This window comes from Protomyctophum bolini (assembly GCF_963924005.1).
Source record: "Protomyctophum bolini genome assembly, chromosome: 24".
Classification (NCBI taxonomy): domain Eukaryota; kingdom Metazoa; phylum Chordata; class Actinopteri; order Myctophiformes; family Myctophidae; genus Protomyctophum; species Protomyctophum bolini.
In genome coordinates this window covers 19,742,147-19,759,531 of record NC_137885.1, presented here as the reverse complement: position 1 = coordinate 19,759,531, position 17,385 = coordinate 19,742,147, and the positions used below count along the sequence as shown (strand labels likewise).

Here is a 17,385-nt window from a genome sequence, read left to right as displayed (position 1 = left end):
CATATAAAACTCATGCAAGGCCATTAATAGCTGCATTATGGCTTCTGACCTCTGTCAAACAGATCCGCACAGTACATGCGCACAGACACACACACACACACACACACACACACACACACACACGCTCGCTCTGACCATGTGCCAGAGGAACTGCAGATTGTGCCATTTCGGTGTACATTATTCACCAACAACTAAAACAAAGCTATTTCTCTGCAACATGTACGTATATACCCGTTTCTCCCTGACCCCACCTTGCACCCCACACCCCCTCCAGGGAGAGCTGCTGCAGTCTCCCATATACTGTAGGCTCAGGCCCCTGATAAGTGCCATATGGCACAGTGTGTGCGTGTGTGTGTGTGTGTGTGTGCGTGTTTGAGAGGGACAGAGAGAGAGAGGGAGGGGAGGGACCTATGGCTAAAGGTGTCAGAGGCAGGCTGGTTTAAATTTAGCGGCGACAGGGGTGTTATCCGCATGGCAGGTCCTGTCTCCCTCCCCCCTCTCTAGCCCGTCTCTCTCTCTCTCTGTCTGTCTCTCTCTCTCTCTGTCTCACTGGGCTGCAGGAGACGGCCTTACACTTCACTTCATTTCTCTCCCCTCTCTGCTCTGTTCTCTTCCTATTGCACACATCTACCGGTCCACCTGGATTGTAAGCGGAGGTCAGCCGAGGACGCACGACACAGAGACAGAGAGAGAGAGAGAGAGAGAAGGGAGGGGGACTCTTGCCGGAGGCAGCAGGAGGGATAGAGGAAGAGAGAAGGCAGTAGAAGACTGTGGATTCACTGGTTCAGGATAACGCGTGGTGTTTGTCAGTGGTGTCGCAGAGGAACAGGCGACAGCAAGGCAGCAGCTCAGGAGAGGAAGCGGCTTCAAGCTGCGAGAGGTGAGACCCTACAGCTCTGCAGTTAGAGATGTCTATGTATATGTAATTATGTACTACGTGTGTGTGTGTATGTGTGTGCGTGCGTGCGTGTGCACGCGTGCATGCTACAGTATTTGCGGGTGTATAAAATGGACTGATAATGAAATACTGTTAATACACGAGTAACAATTGCATCCACACATTTTAACCTTTCACAGATTGATTCAGTACTTAACTGTAGTTTGGTTTGTATGAATTGGATTGGTTGAAAGAGAAGGCTCACTGTGCTCAGGTTGTGCAGTATAATGTCCATAGCGTATAGTGTATGCTGCTGCTGCTGCTGCTACGCAGAGAAAACAAGGTACAATGCAGGTTTTGGAAATCATGCAACTTGTCAATAATCTATCTAATCTATTGTTGATTGTCTTCATGATGCTGGATCGGTTGAGATGCACGGCGGCCCAATGGAGGCAATAGTAAACAGTAATCAGTTCAAGTGCACATGGATACTTGTGAGATTTAACTCTGCAGGAGTACGTCTAGGCCGGCTTTGTGGCAGCACTGCACCTGGGTTTTAAACGAAACGCAGGGACTCACGGGATATCTGCTAATCTCAATCTAATTTCACCTGACTTGATTTAATTTAAATCAAATCAAGTTCCAGTGCGTGAGCGGACAATAAAGTATGACATCATAACATAGTCTTTTGCATGCATCTTATGCAACAGCCCAATGCATTTATTTTTATTGTATTTATTGTTTAAGTACAGTACGCATTTCATTGTTTTGTTTGTGCTATAACCGTAGATTAGATGCAAGAGAAAGTGAGGTCCTCATGGTTGACAACATAACAGCCACCTTGGTCCTGCAGAGAGCCACTATACTAACCTCGCGTCGCGATACTAATATCACTGCATGGATATTAGTCTCGTTCCTCTCAGTGTTAAGATTTTTTTTCCCCGCAATGTCCCGACCGATATTTGAATACTGGGCCCCTGGTTGGTTACAGCCTCGTTCCAGAACAAATCTGGTTGGCCGTCACCATTTCAGCCGTGAAGTCACACTTGAGAGAGGAGCCAGACTTTAATCTGCCTGGGGCAATATTGCAGAGGCAGATGAAGGCTGGCCACGCGAGGCTGCCACTATACTGCACACTGTGGCAACCAAAATAAAAACCAGCCGACAGCGTTGTTCAATCGAATTCGCTGACAGGGGCATAACCCGATATTGTCCCCATGGGCGGCGGTGGCCATGCGCCACGCAGGACCCCGCTTTTTTCTCCTGCACATCAAAGCCACGGGCCAATAATTCACCCTGTTATATTCTGGACAGCGATATCCTCTTGTGGACATGGGGGGGGGGGGGGGGGGCGTTCCGTGACAGGACTGTGTCCCGCTGTCAGCCAGGGTATTTCCAAAGGGCAGTGGTGGAAAGTAACTAAAGTACATTTACTTAAGTACTGTACTTTTTTTTAAGTACAATTTTGAGTTGTTTACTTTAGTTACTTTAATTTTCTGCACTTCTACTACAGGTATACTCCACTGCATTTCAGAGGCAAATATTGTACTTTTACTCTTTTATTTGAAAACTTTAGTTACTAGTTACTTTACACTAATTGAGTGTTTATTACAAAACATACTGTACATTACCCACTTCAGCCCTATATAATAGCCGATCTACAAGCTCACAATGTTGCTTTGCGACGCATTGTGAGCTTGTAGATCTGCTAATTTCAAAAGAAATGTATACATTTTAAAGACATTCTGCCTAGTGAGTACTCTCTACTTTTGTACCAATGCTTTTGCAATGCCAATGCTTTTGCACTTTTACTCAAGTAAAATGTTTTAATTCCCGGGCTTTTACTTGTAATGTGAGTATTACTATATTGCAGTATTGATACTTTTACTTAAGTAGAACATGTGAGTACTTTTTTTTACACCACTGCCAAAGGGCAGCGCGGCCATCAGAGACCCCTCACAGCACTGAGGACTCACTGGGGACAGAGAGAGAGAGAGAGAGAGAGAGAGAGAGAGAGAGAGAGAGAGAGAGAGAGAGGAGGCTGTGGACGGAATAGGGACAGAGAGAGAGAGAGAGAGATAGAGAGAGAGGAGGCTGTCATGGACGGAATAGGGACAGAGGGGGGAGGTCAAGTTACTGACTGGGCCTTCGTCCACATCTCAGTTTGGAAACGTCATGTGAAGAGGTGTGGAAGACACAGGGACAGAAGGGGGGGGGGGGGTGGGAATCCCATGTTTTGCCAGTAAAACCCCCATAAAATGAGCTGAGAAGGACAAATGTTTTGACAGTAAAGTAAATGAAGTAAATTGAGACGGACAGACGGACAGACAGAGAGAGAGAGAGAGGGAGAGAGGGGGGGGGAGAGGGAGAGAGAGAGAGAGAGAGAGATTATTTTTCTACTGCAGGAAGCAGATCTGTTTAGGATGTTTGACAATCAGAGCACATTCAGACGCAGCCTGTGGCAAACGGCCAACTTCTCAAATATGTGTATATTGTATACCACAAATGCAAAGCACTTCATTTCTAGAAGGGCCACTTCACCCCTTTTGCAACCAGCTCTTATTTTAATGATGTTTGGGGGACAAGAAACACTTCCCTGTGGGTTTTATGTGGGTAATATGTGTTTTTAGATATTTCAAAGTGTCTGTGATCAGTGTGATGTCATGGACACTGATCTCGCTTCCTTCCTACATGTCGTCCCTATTCAGTATTTTAGCCGTGACGTGAGCGCCCCCTCCAGAGATACTTCCGGGTCCCACTTTTGTGTCGCTTTTGTGTCCCCATAGAGTTATACTGTGTCCCTCTGTTGGACTAAATCTGAGACGAAAACAACCACGAAAGTCTCATTTTACCGCTTTCATGCAACAACAAAGCTACTGGTCTCCCAAATCTGGCTGTGACAGACCGTCTGCCCCACACTGAATATCGCCATTTTATTTCATTGTGTCAACTAAATCCTCATTATTGCAAACTAGATTCAACATACTCAACCCTGCAGACATTCTAAATATGCCCCCGAAATATTGTACTGAGCAAATGGACTGTTACCTCCTTCAATAATAATGATAATAATAGTCTTTATTGTCTCCACATCATATATTTTCTTTGTCATGGACACTTGTACAGAACATTAATAATTCTACTCAAGTTGGAAGCATTAAGACGCATTTTAACCCTCAATGGCTTCCTTTCTGAAAAATAACATCATTGTGAAAAGATTCACGCGTTTAGATATTCTATTTACAATGAGATGCGGACGGGAGCTGGTGAGACCAGCAGTGAGACCAGTTACTTAAGTTACTAGACTTACATAACTTTACACCACTGACAACAACATGCATGAAATGCACCAATGCATTTGGTGGACTAGTAATCTGCTGCTGGTGCAATAATCTGCCGTAGGCCAAGGAGGGTTGGCTAGACAGGGCAGATGGCATGGTTATGGTGCGTGCAGTGTGTGTGTGTGTGTGTGTGTGTGTGTGTGTGTGTGTGTGTGTGTGTGTGTGTTAGACAGACAGACTGAGAGACTGAACTTTCTTGATCCCGTGGGGAAATGCAGGTGTCAGCTAGAGATAGATAACAATAATTAACACAGTACAAGTGTAAGTAAGTGTAAGTGTAAGTGTAAGTGTGTGTGTGTGTGTGTGTGTGTGTGTGTGTGTGTGTGTGTGTGTGTGTGCGTGTGTCTATATATTACACAGACACACACATACATTTAATTAATTCAAACCACATGCTGATTATTCTGCCAAATTAGTTTCCAGTATTACCCTGTCGGTTTCTGGTAAAAATCATTTTTTCTTCCGCCGACTGGTCGGGTGCTTCTTGTATTCTTTTTTACTGAGAATAAGGTTAGAAATAATGACCATGGGACGAAGATGTGACTGATACATCGAACCCTGATAATAAAATAAGGGCTTAAACTGATACATGTTTGGGCGCTTTTCAACTATAAAGGGTGACCCAGTACCTTCCGTAGCCTGAAACATTCCAATCGACTCAAAAAAAAAGAAAAAAGAACCAGGTATTTTAGTGAGTCCAGACTCACTAAAATACCTGGTTCTTTTTTGGTGTCACCTCCATCAGTGTTCCAAGCGAGCGAGCTGAGGCAACATCAAGCGGTTCCAAGCGAGGGATCTGAGGCAACACCAAGCGGTGATGTGCAACGTGTAAACACTGCAGACTTGATCAGAGAAGACCAGACGTCCCTATACTGCATGGAAGCTCCTGTTAACAGACATTAACCGCATGAACTGTAGCATCCCCATTCTGGGGGCGAACAATCCGTATCATGTTATGAATCTTGGTGCCTTGTGAGCTTATAGATCTTGTAGAGCCTTTAGATCAGCCATTTTCAGCAACGAGAGTTTTGTGTAGAGGGGGAAAAGGGATTGGACCACGTACAGAGCCCTGGGGGACCCCGCGGTCAAGTCCTATTTCTTGCCTAAATGTGTTGCGCTGTACAGGACAAATGTAGCATTGTTTATCACTCACATTTTTACTTTTGTCGAGGTCGAGGTCCTATCTGCAGTGGAAAGCGAAGCTAGTCGAGTCTAGTTGGTTCTATGCAATGGAAAAGCCCCATTAAATTCCTGTCGACACATCGCAATGGGGTACAAAGAATTCGCAATGGCAGCCCTGACATGCGCCACAGATAAAATCGGATAGAATCGCAACATGACACAAAGCTGTGAGTGAAGCCCATTTTATCACTTCTACTTCACATCAGTATGCGTGGCCTGCTATAAAGCTCCACTACACAGTAAAATTCGGAGTGTTTATTGAACTCTGACAGTGTAAAAATAGTACAGTACGGTTCCTACGTATGTAGCCCAAGGCCTTTGCCAGCATCCACAGCACAGAGTTGTTGCAGCCATACGATGGAGACAATATAGTTGAGGTATAGCTTGAACAAAGTGGGCGAGTGCAGTGGTTAATGCTTCAGAACTGTCAAAAATGATGTTGGGCTCAATCATAGCCCGTAGCACTTGCCCTAGCCTCGACGACCTTGCAGGCGTATACAAAGGCTCAACTTATGTAACATAGATAGACAATAGCACTCTATAGTATATACCGTACGCATATAGTTTCATTATTTAGATATTGCATAGAGCGCCGAAGTCCTGACGTCACTCGCTCATCCCCTCGATTCCCCATGTTCACGGAAGTAATTCTCTATGGAGAATAACATGGGGTGATCTTAATATCGTCTACTATAAGCATTGTGGTCCAAAAATAAACATGCTGTCTCTCCGTTATTGTCAGATATTAGTCTCTGTATCGTTTGCGACAGTCAACTGTATCATATATGATACAGTCTGTTTCTAGCAAAAAAAAGTTTCAGCAGCAGTAACATTAGCGTTTTCTCTTAGTCAGTTGATTCTTCATATCCATATGAGTGAAACGGCCTGGATGATTTGTTTATTTTTCACATATTTTTCTCATATGAGGCAATCTAAAATCCTCCTATGGGGATTACAATGCAAATAAGTATATGAACCCGTGGATTTGCGCCCATTGAGATATTGACGTCAGACTTCGGTGCTCTATTGTTAGGTTCTTAGCGTACGTATGGTTCTTGATGACAATTTCTTTATGCATCTATACCAATGGTAATACATGGTTTACCATGCTTTGTTCTTGCTTACTGTAAATCGCTTTGGATTGAGAGAGTCTGTCAAATGCCTAAATTGTAAGTGGACATGTTAATTTATAATCTGTGTGTACTTGACTTCTGCAATTCTGATTTTGTATTCTCCAATCCATTTTTCATGTTTCAGCTGAATCACAAACCACATGCTGCATCATTTGAATTTCAATTTTGAATTACTTTCGCATGAGAGGTGGGCTCGCTGGGTGGGATTAAAGATTGTGTTTGCACGATTTACCGTATCATGGGCCATTTTTTATGAACACACAGGATTGCACTGTGCATTATACAAGGTAATGCATAATTCCTGGCTCCATCGACTGAAGTCCCGTGACAGTCGAGGCAATAGCAGACAAGGCATCCTCCATGCAGCACCGTGCTGTTATCAGTAACATTGTACACAGTATGGAGAATGAACCACAGGGCGTTCCCCTGTCGTCTCAAAGCAATGAAGTGTTGGGCTCACTTCTAGTTGCCGGGATCCTGTTTCCCTCATAGAATGCCAACCAGCAAGAGCTCTGGGAAAAGAGCACTATATATATCAAGAGAGAAATGCTAATGTTGTCCACTGCTGCTCTGCTGCGCTTGCTCTCGCTCTCTCTCTCTCTCTCTCTCTCACTGCCCTGCAGAGTCCTGCTGCCAAGTCAAGTCAAGTCACGTCAAATCTATTTGTATAGCGTGGCATACAACCAAAGGTCGATTGCAAGGTGCCGTCCTTCGCAGATAGCCCTGTCCCATAGCCACATACGAAAGCTTTTGGAACAAGTGGCTATAGCGAGGAAGGGTTCCACGTGTGTGTGTGTGTGTGTGGCTGTGCACGTGCAATTTACTTGTTCTCCTATGTGAAAAGAGTAAAGTCACTACTTTACTTTATCTGCATACTTTTAACAAAGCACATCATTCAGAGAGCAGCGACAAGCCTGTGAATGGACAACCCGTCTCTCTTAAATGCCGACACCTTACTCTACTGTATACTTCCACTCGCCGTGGGACAAGTCCCGTCCCAGGTTGCTAATGGTACACAAAGTCGTGTCCGGGGGCCTGGCAAGTGAACAAGCCTGCTTGGTGCCGCAGCTGCATCAGCTCTGGTTGTCACAGCACAATGTGCACGCACACGCACGCACACGCACACACGCACACACACACACACACACACACACACACACGCACACACACACACACACACACACACACACACACACACACACACACACACACACACACACACACACACACACACACACACACACACACTCTTGCTCATCTCCCCCGCAAGTGTAAAAGTGAGTAATGGGTCTGCAGTTGCGCTGCAGCGATGCACCAACGGTCTAGTCAGTGATGGATAGCCGTCTGCACTGCATTATAAACACTCAGCGGTGAATGACGATGATGGCTCAGTTTTTATTTCTGAAAGTTCATTTGTCCCACCGGAATCCAGGAGAGAAGAGCTTGTCCTGTAGACAGTATATAGAGGACGGTATATATACAGCAGTTTAGAGACACCCTGGAGCAGATATGCTGCTGACTCAGGAGAATCTCATAAAGACATTGTTTGAGATATATATATATATATATATATATATATATACTCCCAGAATCTTTGATAAAACTGTCTACACACAAGGTTTTATGAGCCAAGGAAAATTGCAGTTTTATGAAAATTATTCTTCTACCCCTAATAGAGCGCCGCAGTCCCAGCCCCTTTCAGAACGATGAGGGCACCAGGAAATAATTCCCCATTCATTTTTCCCATAGGCGTGTTGACAAATCATGACAACATTTTTTTGGGCTGAACAAATAATTAGAAAGAAGAAAAAAAGGGCAGTGTACAAAATCTTAATGACCTCCCTCCCTTTCACTGTACCGTGAAACACTGAACATTGTTGAGTGCTGTCCTTCACCATTCTGCACAGTAAATCAACGGGAGGGAGGGAACAATTCATTAATGTACGACCGTCGCTGGCTGCACAGAGGTGGGTCCGTTTGCGAGTGAAGCACGATTGAAAGTCAAAGGATGAACAGCCCCGTTTCCCAGCTCGTCGAAGTGTCCTTGAGCAAGACGCTGAACCCCTAATTGCTCCCAGATGTGCAGGTTGACAGTTTCCTCCGCCATCAGTGAATGTGTGTGTGAATGTATTGCACAATCTATGTAAAGCGCTTTGGATAAAAGTGCTATAAACCGTTAAATGCACCATTTACATAATATGGACAAATGAGACATTTTACATGAGGCAGTCAAAGTCAGTACAATACTGCGCCTAAGACTGTGCAGCCATATTCATTAGCTAGTCTGACCTCAGGTGAAACTGATTTGAAGACCAGAATTCTTATAGTAGGGAAGAATGATACATAACCACTTAAGCCTATTATATACTTTAAATGCATGCATTAAATGCAATGCATTGAAAGCTTGTAGATCTGCTATTTTTGCCATTATTGAAAATTGTATTATTATTATTATTATTATTATCATCTTACCATTTTCCCCTGCAGTTACTGTATTATAGTGGTTAAGTTGATATTACATGTCATAGATAGAGCGTACCACTGTACCCTTCACATAGCGCTACAAACCAACGTGTCAGCTTCTGCTGAATCATGTGCTGATCAAACGCTGCATGAGTGGAGAACAGTTCCGCACTGCAGCCATGAAACAGCAGTTTTTTCGAGGTCATATCGTTAGCCTTACATTGTACTTGTGCGCATTATGTAAATGAAACCTTTACAAGATTCGTGTTGCCATATCCTCGACCGTGACCCATGAAGCTTCCTGCTGTATTCTCAGCCGGGACGGGAGCCGACCGGTTTGCTCGCCAAAATCATCACCATGGGACGCGATGGGACGAGGCTACACAGGTGTAGCAAATGTTTTACTTAAGTAAAAGTATCAATAGTGCAATATAGAACAGAGCCTCCGTTATAAGTATATATAAGTCCGGAATTCTTGAGTAAAAGTACAAAAGTATGGGGGTCAAAATGTAGTTGAAGTACCAAAAGCAAAAGTACTCATTATGCAGAAATGTCCCATTTCAAGTTTTCAAATGTAGAAAAATCTTTTGAAAATAGCAGATCTACAAACTCACAATGCGTTGCATTGTGAACTTGTAGATCGGCTATTTTCAAATGGCCGAAATGTAGGGCTGTTTAATGTATGTTTTGTAATAATAACCAGAAGTTTTCAAATAATTGTAGTGGAGTAAAAATTCAATATTTGCCTCTGAAATGTAGTGGAGTAGAAGTCAAATTAATTAATTAATTAAGTACCTCAAGTAAATGCACTTAGTTACTTTCCAGCACTGATGCTAAATGGGCTCGGTACAAAGAGGGCACTGCCGAGCGTACCGGGGAAACAATGTTCCAGATTCTCGCCGGGCGCCTTGAGCTCAAAACATTCATTGTCACTTCTCTCGCTGTGCATGCGGCGTGTTGCTATAGCGATCGGCCCTACAACCAAGATGACAAGGGGGCTTAGTGGTGGCTTTGGGACTACGCACGCCATGGCTCTGGCATTCGTCGAATCACAGGGACAATTACGAGGCTATTTTCTGCTGACCCATTAACATGTCCCCTTCTCTCTCTTACTCGAGGCATGTACAGCATGTCCACTGCACAAGAGAGCAGCGAAAGGCCACTGAGGTGAATGTCGGCGAAGCATGTATGGCGGCCGGTGTGACCGTTTTCTTAACAAGGTCCATTATTTATTTGGCATTTGAGCCACGGACCACCATTTGATGACATTTAGCCTCTCAGGCCCAAAACTAACAATATTTTGTTATCGTTGGATAAGATTTTGTCCACAATTCCATGTCATATGTGTCTGAGCAAATCGACATGTTACGTCACCGGTGCCCGGCTGTAGAGCACCGGTAACGATGGAAGTTGGAGGAGATCCATGCTCAACCCGGCTATGCATTACCCGTACATCCATCAGTCTGTGTCCCTTTTATGGCCGTAGATTTCAGGTATCTGTCTCTCTGTGTCAGAACATCATTATGATGTCAGAACAGGCCAGCTCCATATATGGAGATATAGGGGTGATCAGGTCCAGAGCTGGAGTTACGTGGATTACAGATGTACGTACACATGTACCGTACACACAGACTTGCCATTTATAGTTACTAGAGACGTGCCCGCGTGGGCCCTCTACTGCGGTGCCAACGTGCACTGGCCTACTTGGAATGATGCAAGTTGGAAATGCATGCCCCACCCAGATTATGTCTGTGTCTCTTTTATGCCATTAGAACGTCAGATGTCAGATGTCTTTCTCTGTGTCCCTTTATTCCTATATATGGAGTTCAGTGTCAGCCATGCCCAATTATGGAGTGTTGGGATGTCAAAACAGGCTAGCTTATGGAGTTCTGTGTCAGGCATGCCCAAATATGGAGTGTTGTGAGGTCAGAACAGGCCAGCTCCATATATGGACCCTGGTCAAGGGCCTTTCTGGGGCGGTTCTGGACAACCGTGGGTCTGACCGACTCGACAACAAGCACAGCACCTCCCTGTGGTGGTGTGGAACGCGTGTGTCCAATTTGAAGTCGATGGGGCTAACGGTTCTCGAGTTATGTGGATTACAGACGTTCACACAGAGACTTGGTGCATTTATAGTTAGTATATAGTTATAGTGAGATAGATAAATAGATGGAATTGGCCCAACAGAGACGATATGGTCTGCACTAACAAACTGGCTGAGCCAACAGGCACCACAGGCAAATGGGATGACCTTTTTCGCAGAGCCTGGGAGTCGCTGAGGGGGCGCTTGTTTTACAGGTTAGGGTTAGGTTTAGGCATAGTTTTTGTGAGGTCACATAACACCGCCCGTCCACCCTACTAGTAGCCGGAGATGTAAAACAAGTGTCCCATCAGAGCCCATCGAAACCGAGGCTCTGCCTAAAAGGTAGTCCCACTGGCAACTATGCGCACTACTGTGCATGACATCATGACCCCATCCTTTTGTTCTGTTCCTTGGCACAGTGACAGACTGTGGCGTTTTGGCAGCTCACAGTGTGTCGGGATGGGTAGGAGTGGTCCAGTAGCGTCAGCATGGAATGAGGCCCATAGCTATAGGCCCAACTTCCAGTGATGGAGAAAGTACTCAAATATTTTACTAAAAGTAAAAGTATCAACACTGCATTGTAGAAATACTCTGTTAAAAGTAAAAGTCCGGAATTCAAAATGCACTTGAGTAAAAGTACAAAAGTACTGATCATGCAGAATGTCCCATTTAAAGTTTTCAAATGTTTAAAAGATCTTTTCAAAATTGCAGATCTAGACCTTGTAGATGTATATAGGACTGAAGTAGTTGATGCATGTTTTGTAATAGTAATTCAAATCTATAAAGTAACTAAAGTTTTCAAATAAATGTAGTGGAGTAAACGTACAATATTTCCCTCTGAAATGTAGTGACAAATACCTCAACAAGTACAGTACTTAGTTACTTTACACCACTGCCAACTGTACTCTGCATTAAGGGCATTAAGAGGCGGATGTATTACACCCCCATCTGCCAAGATGACTCATAGGCATGCACACTGCAACACACTCTCAGAGTTCAATCAACACCCGGGATTTTGCAGTGCAGTGCGGAAAGGCCCCCAGCGTCAGTGCCGGAGTTGTGTACACTGCACTGTACTTGAATTAAAGGTGGCATGTGGTAGTCTGCGACAGAAATATAATTCATTTCAAAGCACATTGTGTCAAAACACAAATGTATTGACCATAGAGCGCCGAAGTCTGACGTCACTTTCAGTAGAGGGCGCCAGTACACAGGTTCATGTATTTTTGAGTGGTGCAACCACTCCAAGGAACAGCAATGTCCGTGTTCACCTACTGTACCTATGTGTTGGTTCACCTATGTGTCCGTGTGACGTTAATGAGCACCAGTATGACTATTAGTACCAGTAGGGGCTGTTGTGCCAGAAACAGAGAGAGAGAGAGAGTGCTGCACTGTTGCCTGCTAATGAGAGAGAGAGGGGGAGGGGAGTTGCACCACTCAGTTCACACAATTTGCCATTGACAGCCCATACATCCAGACAGAAAATCCCCCCCCCCCCACCTCTCTCTCTCTCTCTCTCTCTCTCATTAGCAGGCAACAGTGCAGCACTATCCCTCTCTCTGTTTCTGGCACAACAGCACCCCTACTGGTACTCATAGTCATATACTGTTGCTCATTAACGTCACATAGGTGGGTGAACAACACATAGGCGCATGGGTGAACACGGACATTGCTGTTCCTTGGAGTGGTTGCACCACTCAAAAACCCACTGTAGACATGTTATGAGCTACTTTCTGTGAAGAAATTCCACTGCCGGCACGATGTTGCTTTACTGAAAACGATTGCTTCCAAACTCCAATGGCAAGATGGCCGTGGTCTGCATAGTCAATTGTACGCAGCTGAGAATTGCTGAAGATCTGAAACTAGTATCGGCATATCATAGTTTGTGACTCTCCTGTAAGCGTGAATACTGTAGGCACTCATTTTCTTGTACAATATCTCACGTGTCCAATCCATGTATGAACATTCATAGCTTCTCAGGGATAATTAGTTTGTATAATTTGTCCACAGACAAAGTGCATTTTCTGAAGAGTGAATCAATGTGTGTAAATCACACATATTAATGTATCGCCTGATCCTTAATACAGATGGGAGAACACTGACATTCATTAACACGTCGACACAACAAATCAATGTTCTAATTATTTGATTATCGCAGGCTGCAGTGCATTCTGCTTGTAAACTACCTCAGGTGTATAATTCATCGGTCAGTGTATTGAAAAAGATTGCCTCGGTAACTGTAACATAAAAATCATTATTTAAGTACCATGTGACGTGTCAAACTAGGAGGTTTTCATGATTCTGAATCCATTGCAAGCATTCGTTTTGCACGAAAAACACTCCTTGGGCTAAAAAAGGCCATAGCCGTCATGACATGATGAGGTCATCACATTTTCGGCACATTTGGGCAAGTAGCTATGGACGAAATTAGCCCAGTTCTCCAGTTAGTTCTCCAGACTGTATGATGTGACGGAAGCCATTGAAAATTGCGAGAGTCAACAGTCTGGCAACTTCAACCGTCTAATTTATCGTTTGTAACAAAATGATCAATTATGTTCAATCGCTTTGATTTAAAAAATAAAATTAAATGTAATATTAAAATTGCCCCCTCGTCGCATCGGCACTTAAGTGCTCCCGACATGCGTGGCAGGTTAAAACTAACCGGTGGCAGGTTAAAACTAACCTGTGGCTTCCTGTGAGGTTAGGTTTAGGGTTTGGGTAGGCTGTTGGACTTATGACTGTTAGTACATGGGACCAAACGCATGCCCCCGTCTGCTGTTCCTCTGGGTTAGGTTTAGGGTTTGGGTAGGCTGTTGGACTTATGACTGTTAGTACATGGGACCAAACGCATGCCCCCGTCTGCTGTTCCTCTGAGGGGGAAACAGCACAGTTACAGTACAGTACAGTACAAGGCCGCTGGCCTGGCGTGAGCCCAAGTGCGGTCAGGTGGGCTATCTGTTCGCTCTCGCCTTCTCCCCGCCTTTTCCCCCGGGGCGGAGGGATTGAATGACCACCCCTAATTTTAGCCGCAGGGCCGACGGCCGCTGGGTGGCGTGGATTACAGGGCGATCATCCGAGCCCCAAGCCCAGGCACATAAACACAGCATTGGAATCCGGGGGGTGTGGGGGGTGTGGGAGAGAGAGAATTAAAGAGAGAGAGAGAGAGAGAGAGAGAGTGGTTGGGTGGGGTTGGTAAGCATGCTGACACTTAATAAGGGCAACTCCGTGGAGAGCAAACACAGTACCACAACGCTCGCTGAAAACACACACACACACACACACACACACACACACACAGTCTGTTTTGACGGATTTACAAACGTCTGGTTTATTACAAGCGTTATCAACGCGGCTATGATTCAGGATGCTTACACTACAGTATCTGCTTAATATAATTTTTTATGAAAGTCCATTTTAATTATGCAATGTCATTTGATGGTTATAACAATAACCAAGCCGTTTTGAAAATAGATTGAAAATTGAGCAAGTTAGGGTTATTACAAAGTACATGCCACATAGACAATGTTATGAGTGGGCGAGCTACGTGTAGCAAGATAGCCGCCATGTGGCAACGTCACTCTCCATTGACCAGCAGCACGGGCGAACCATCTAGCCTTTCTTATAGCCTTTCAGCCATTTGATATATATATATATAGAATAGAATGCGTAGCATGAGCAACTAACCATGATATTAACGTAAAAGGTGGAGTGCTTACTTTATTAGCCTATAGGGTCATGAGGTTCTCCTCTGTGCAGTAACAGATTACATGGAATGGGATTAAAGTCAAGAACAAGAATCGGTCATCTACTGAGAAAATAATGAATACTTTTTGAGAATATAGGATCACAATTAAGTGTTGCACGCTGCAAAATTGATAACAAAATCACACGACATGCTGATCACTGAATTCAGACAATATTCACATTATTTACGTTCACGTTCAATGATTTTTTTTTTTTCCATAAAAGCAATCAGATAACCTCAATGACTCGAAGCAACCCAGCAGATTAAACCACTGATCACACAGTTTAAGGGGATGGGGATGATAATCAGTCTTCTGTAACAGATTGCACTTTGAAAGTAACCTTGTTAGCCACCACTAACCCGTAGTAGGGACTAGTATAATGACATTATCACTAATGGCCCATCTGCCTTTGACGGGTCAGTAGTCTAGCTCACATATGGGCAACTGGCGGCCCGGGGGCCACACGCGGCCCCCAACATCACATAATGAGGCCCGCAGGTTAATATCAGAATACTGATATAGCCTATTATTGATTTACAAATCCAAACATGCAAACATGACCCGCTTTAATTACTTCAGTCTAAATTAGTAGCTTAATGAGTGGTATTAAAATGTTATTGCCTTTTTTTTTATGTCCAATGTATTTGTATTTAGTTCATAAAGTTAACATCCTGTAACCAGGGCTGGACACAGTGGACAGGGACAAAAATTCGTCCTGGTCATTTTCGCGTGAATTTGGCCCAGACCGGCCCACCACAACCAGCGCACAGATAGCAGAAACTCTACGGCCCGCTCCGTCGATGCACACACACAAACAAGCCCTAATACCACCACTTTACAGAACAACATAAATGATACAAACCGACAGACAACTACACAACCCTTTGTAGAGGGTTTATTTGTCACTCACTGATACAGGTACAGTGAAATTATCATGATGGCACTGGCAGAATGGCAGCACGCCCGGACCTTTCCTGGTGTTTTTTTCCTTTTTTAATCCTACAGTCGCGGCCCACCGGGAATATGCCCGGTACGTCCTGTGGCCAGTCCAGCCCTGAACATAATATAACCCTAATCCCTCTGGAGTGAGGGTGGAAATATAGTGGCCCTCTCCATCGTCAAAGTTGCCCACCCCTGAATTATATATGTAGACAATGTAGCCTATGGGTGGCAGTGGCTCAGGGGTACAGTGTGGCCTATGGGGGTCAGTGGCTCAGGGGTACAGTGTGGCCTCTGGGTGGCAGTGGCTCAGGGGTACAGTGTGGCCTCTGGGTGGCAGTGGCTCAGGGGTACAGTGTGGCCTCTGGGGGTCAGTGGCTCAGGGGTACAGTGTGGCCTATGGGGGTCAGTGGCTCAGGGGTACAGTGTGGCCTCTGGGTGGCAGTGGCTCAGGGGTACAGTGTGGCCTCTGGGTGGCAGTGGCTCAGGGGTACAGTGTGGCCTATGGGGGTCAGTGGCTCATGGGTACAGTGTGGCCTCTGGGTGGCAGTGGCACCAGGGGTACAGTGTGGCCTATGGGTGGCAGTGGCTCAGGGGTACAGTGTGGCCTCTGGGTGGCAGTGGCTCAGGGGTACAGTGTGGCCTCTGGGTGGCAGTGGCACCAGGGGTACAGTGTGGCCTATGGGTGGCAGTGGCTCAGGGGTACAGTGTGGCCTCTGGGTGGCAGTGGCTCAGGGGTACAGTGTGGCCTCTGGGTGGCAGTGGCTCCCCCAGCGTTAGTGTCCTTGAGCAAGACCCCTAATTGCTCCCGATGTACAGGCGGTGCCTTGTGCATGCATGGTTTCCTCTGCCATTGGCGTGTGAACGAGTGAATGTAATGTACAATCTATGTAAAGCGCCTTGGATAAAGGCGCTATATAAATGCAAAATAGACTATATAATGGATAGTTAAAGAAAGAGGGTTGATCTGAGCACTATGAAAAAGTACAAAAAAACTAAAGGAGGAGAGGGCGGACGTACAATCTTTCGACTCTTCATCAGGGCATGCATGTTCCTATACCCGTTGATCCTTGAAGCACCAACGGTATACCTTCTTAACTTTTGTACCTCCACTGTAGCCTGGCTAATAAGCCAGACCGAAACAGCCGATGGCAAAAATAAATTGCCTGCCCGCGACAGTGTTGTGTGATATTAGTCTGGCTTATTAGCCAGACTACCTCCACTGAGCACCTGGTTGATTTCCTTTTTTCCTATATATGGCTAGTTGATTGATATATACAGTGCATGACAACTCTAAACTTTCCCTTTCCTGTTGTATGTACATGAAATGGTGAAAAATGAGGACAAGCTCACGCAGCTCTCATGACCCTGTAGTGTAGTGTAAGCCAGTGGTTCCCAAAGTGGGGGGAAGCTAAATGATAGTTTGGAACCAAATGGACCCTTATGGGTCTGTAACTCTGAGAGTGTACACACTTTATTTGTACACTCTCAAGAGTTAAATTAATTATTTTCCCTATACTATTCTAATTTATGGAATTAATTTGATTTTCAGTGATTGTCTTTCTTTTTTTATTATAATTTTTATCCCACGATTTTGCATCCCATTTTTTCACCCAGTGTC

General features: G+C 44.8%; 1 protein-coding gene across 2 annotated transcripts in view; it reads left to right on the top strand.

Moving 5' to 3' along the window:
* Positions 1 to 562: 562 nt before the first annotated feature.
* LOC308311943 (filamin A-interacting protein 1-like) overlaps positions 563 to 17,385 on the top strand; it is a 101,572-nt gene continuing 84,749 nt past the window's right edge. The window contains exon 1 of one of the 2 annotated variants that reach the window (XM_080758748.1): positions 563 to 880. The gene's annotated coding sequence lies outside the window, so the exon portion shown is untranslated. Of the gene's footprint in view, positions 911 to 17,385 lie in introns of both variants that reach the window. The other variant, XM_080758750.1, reaches the window with a different exon arrangement.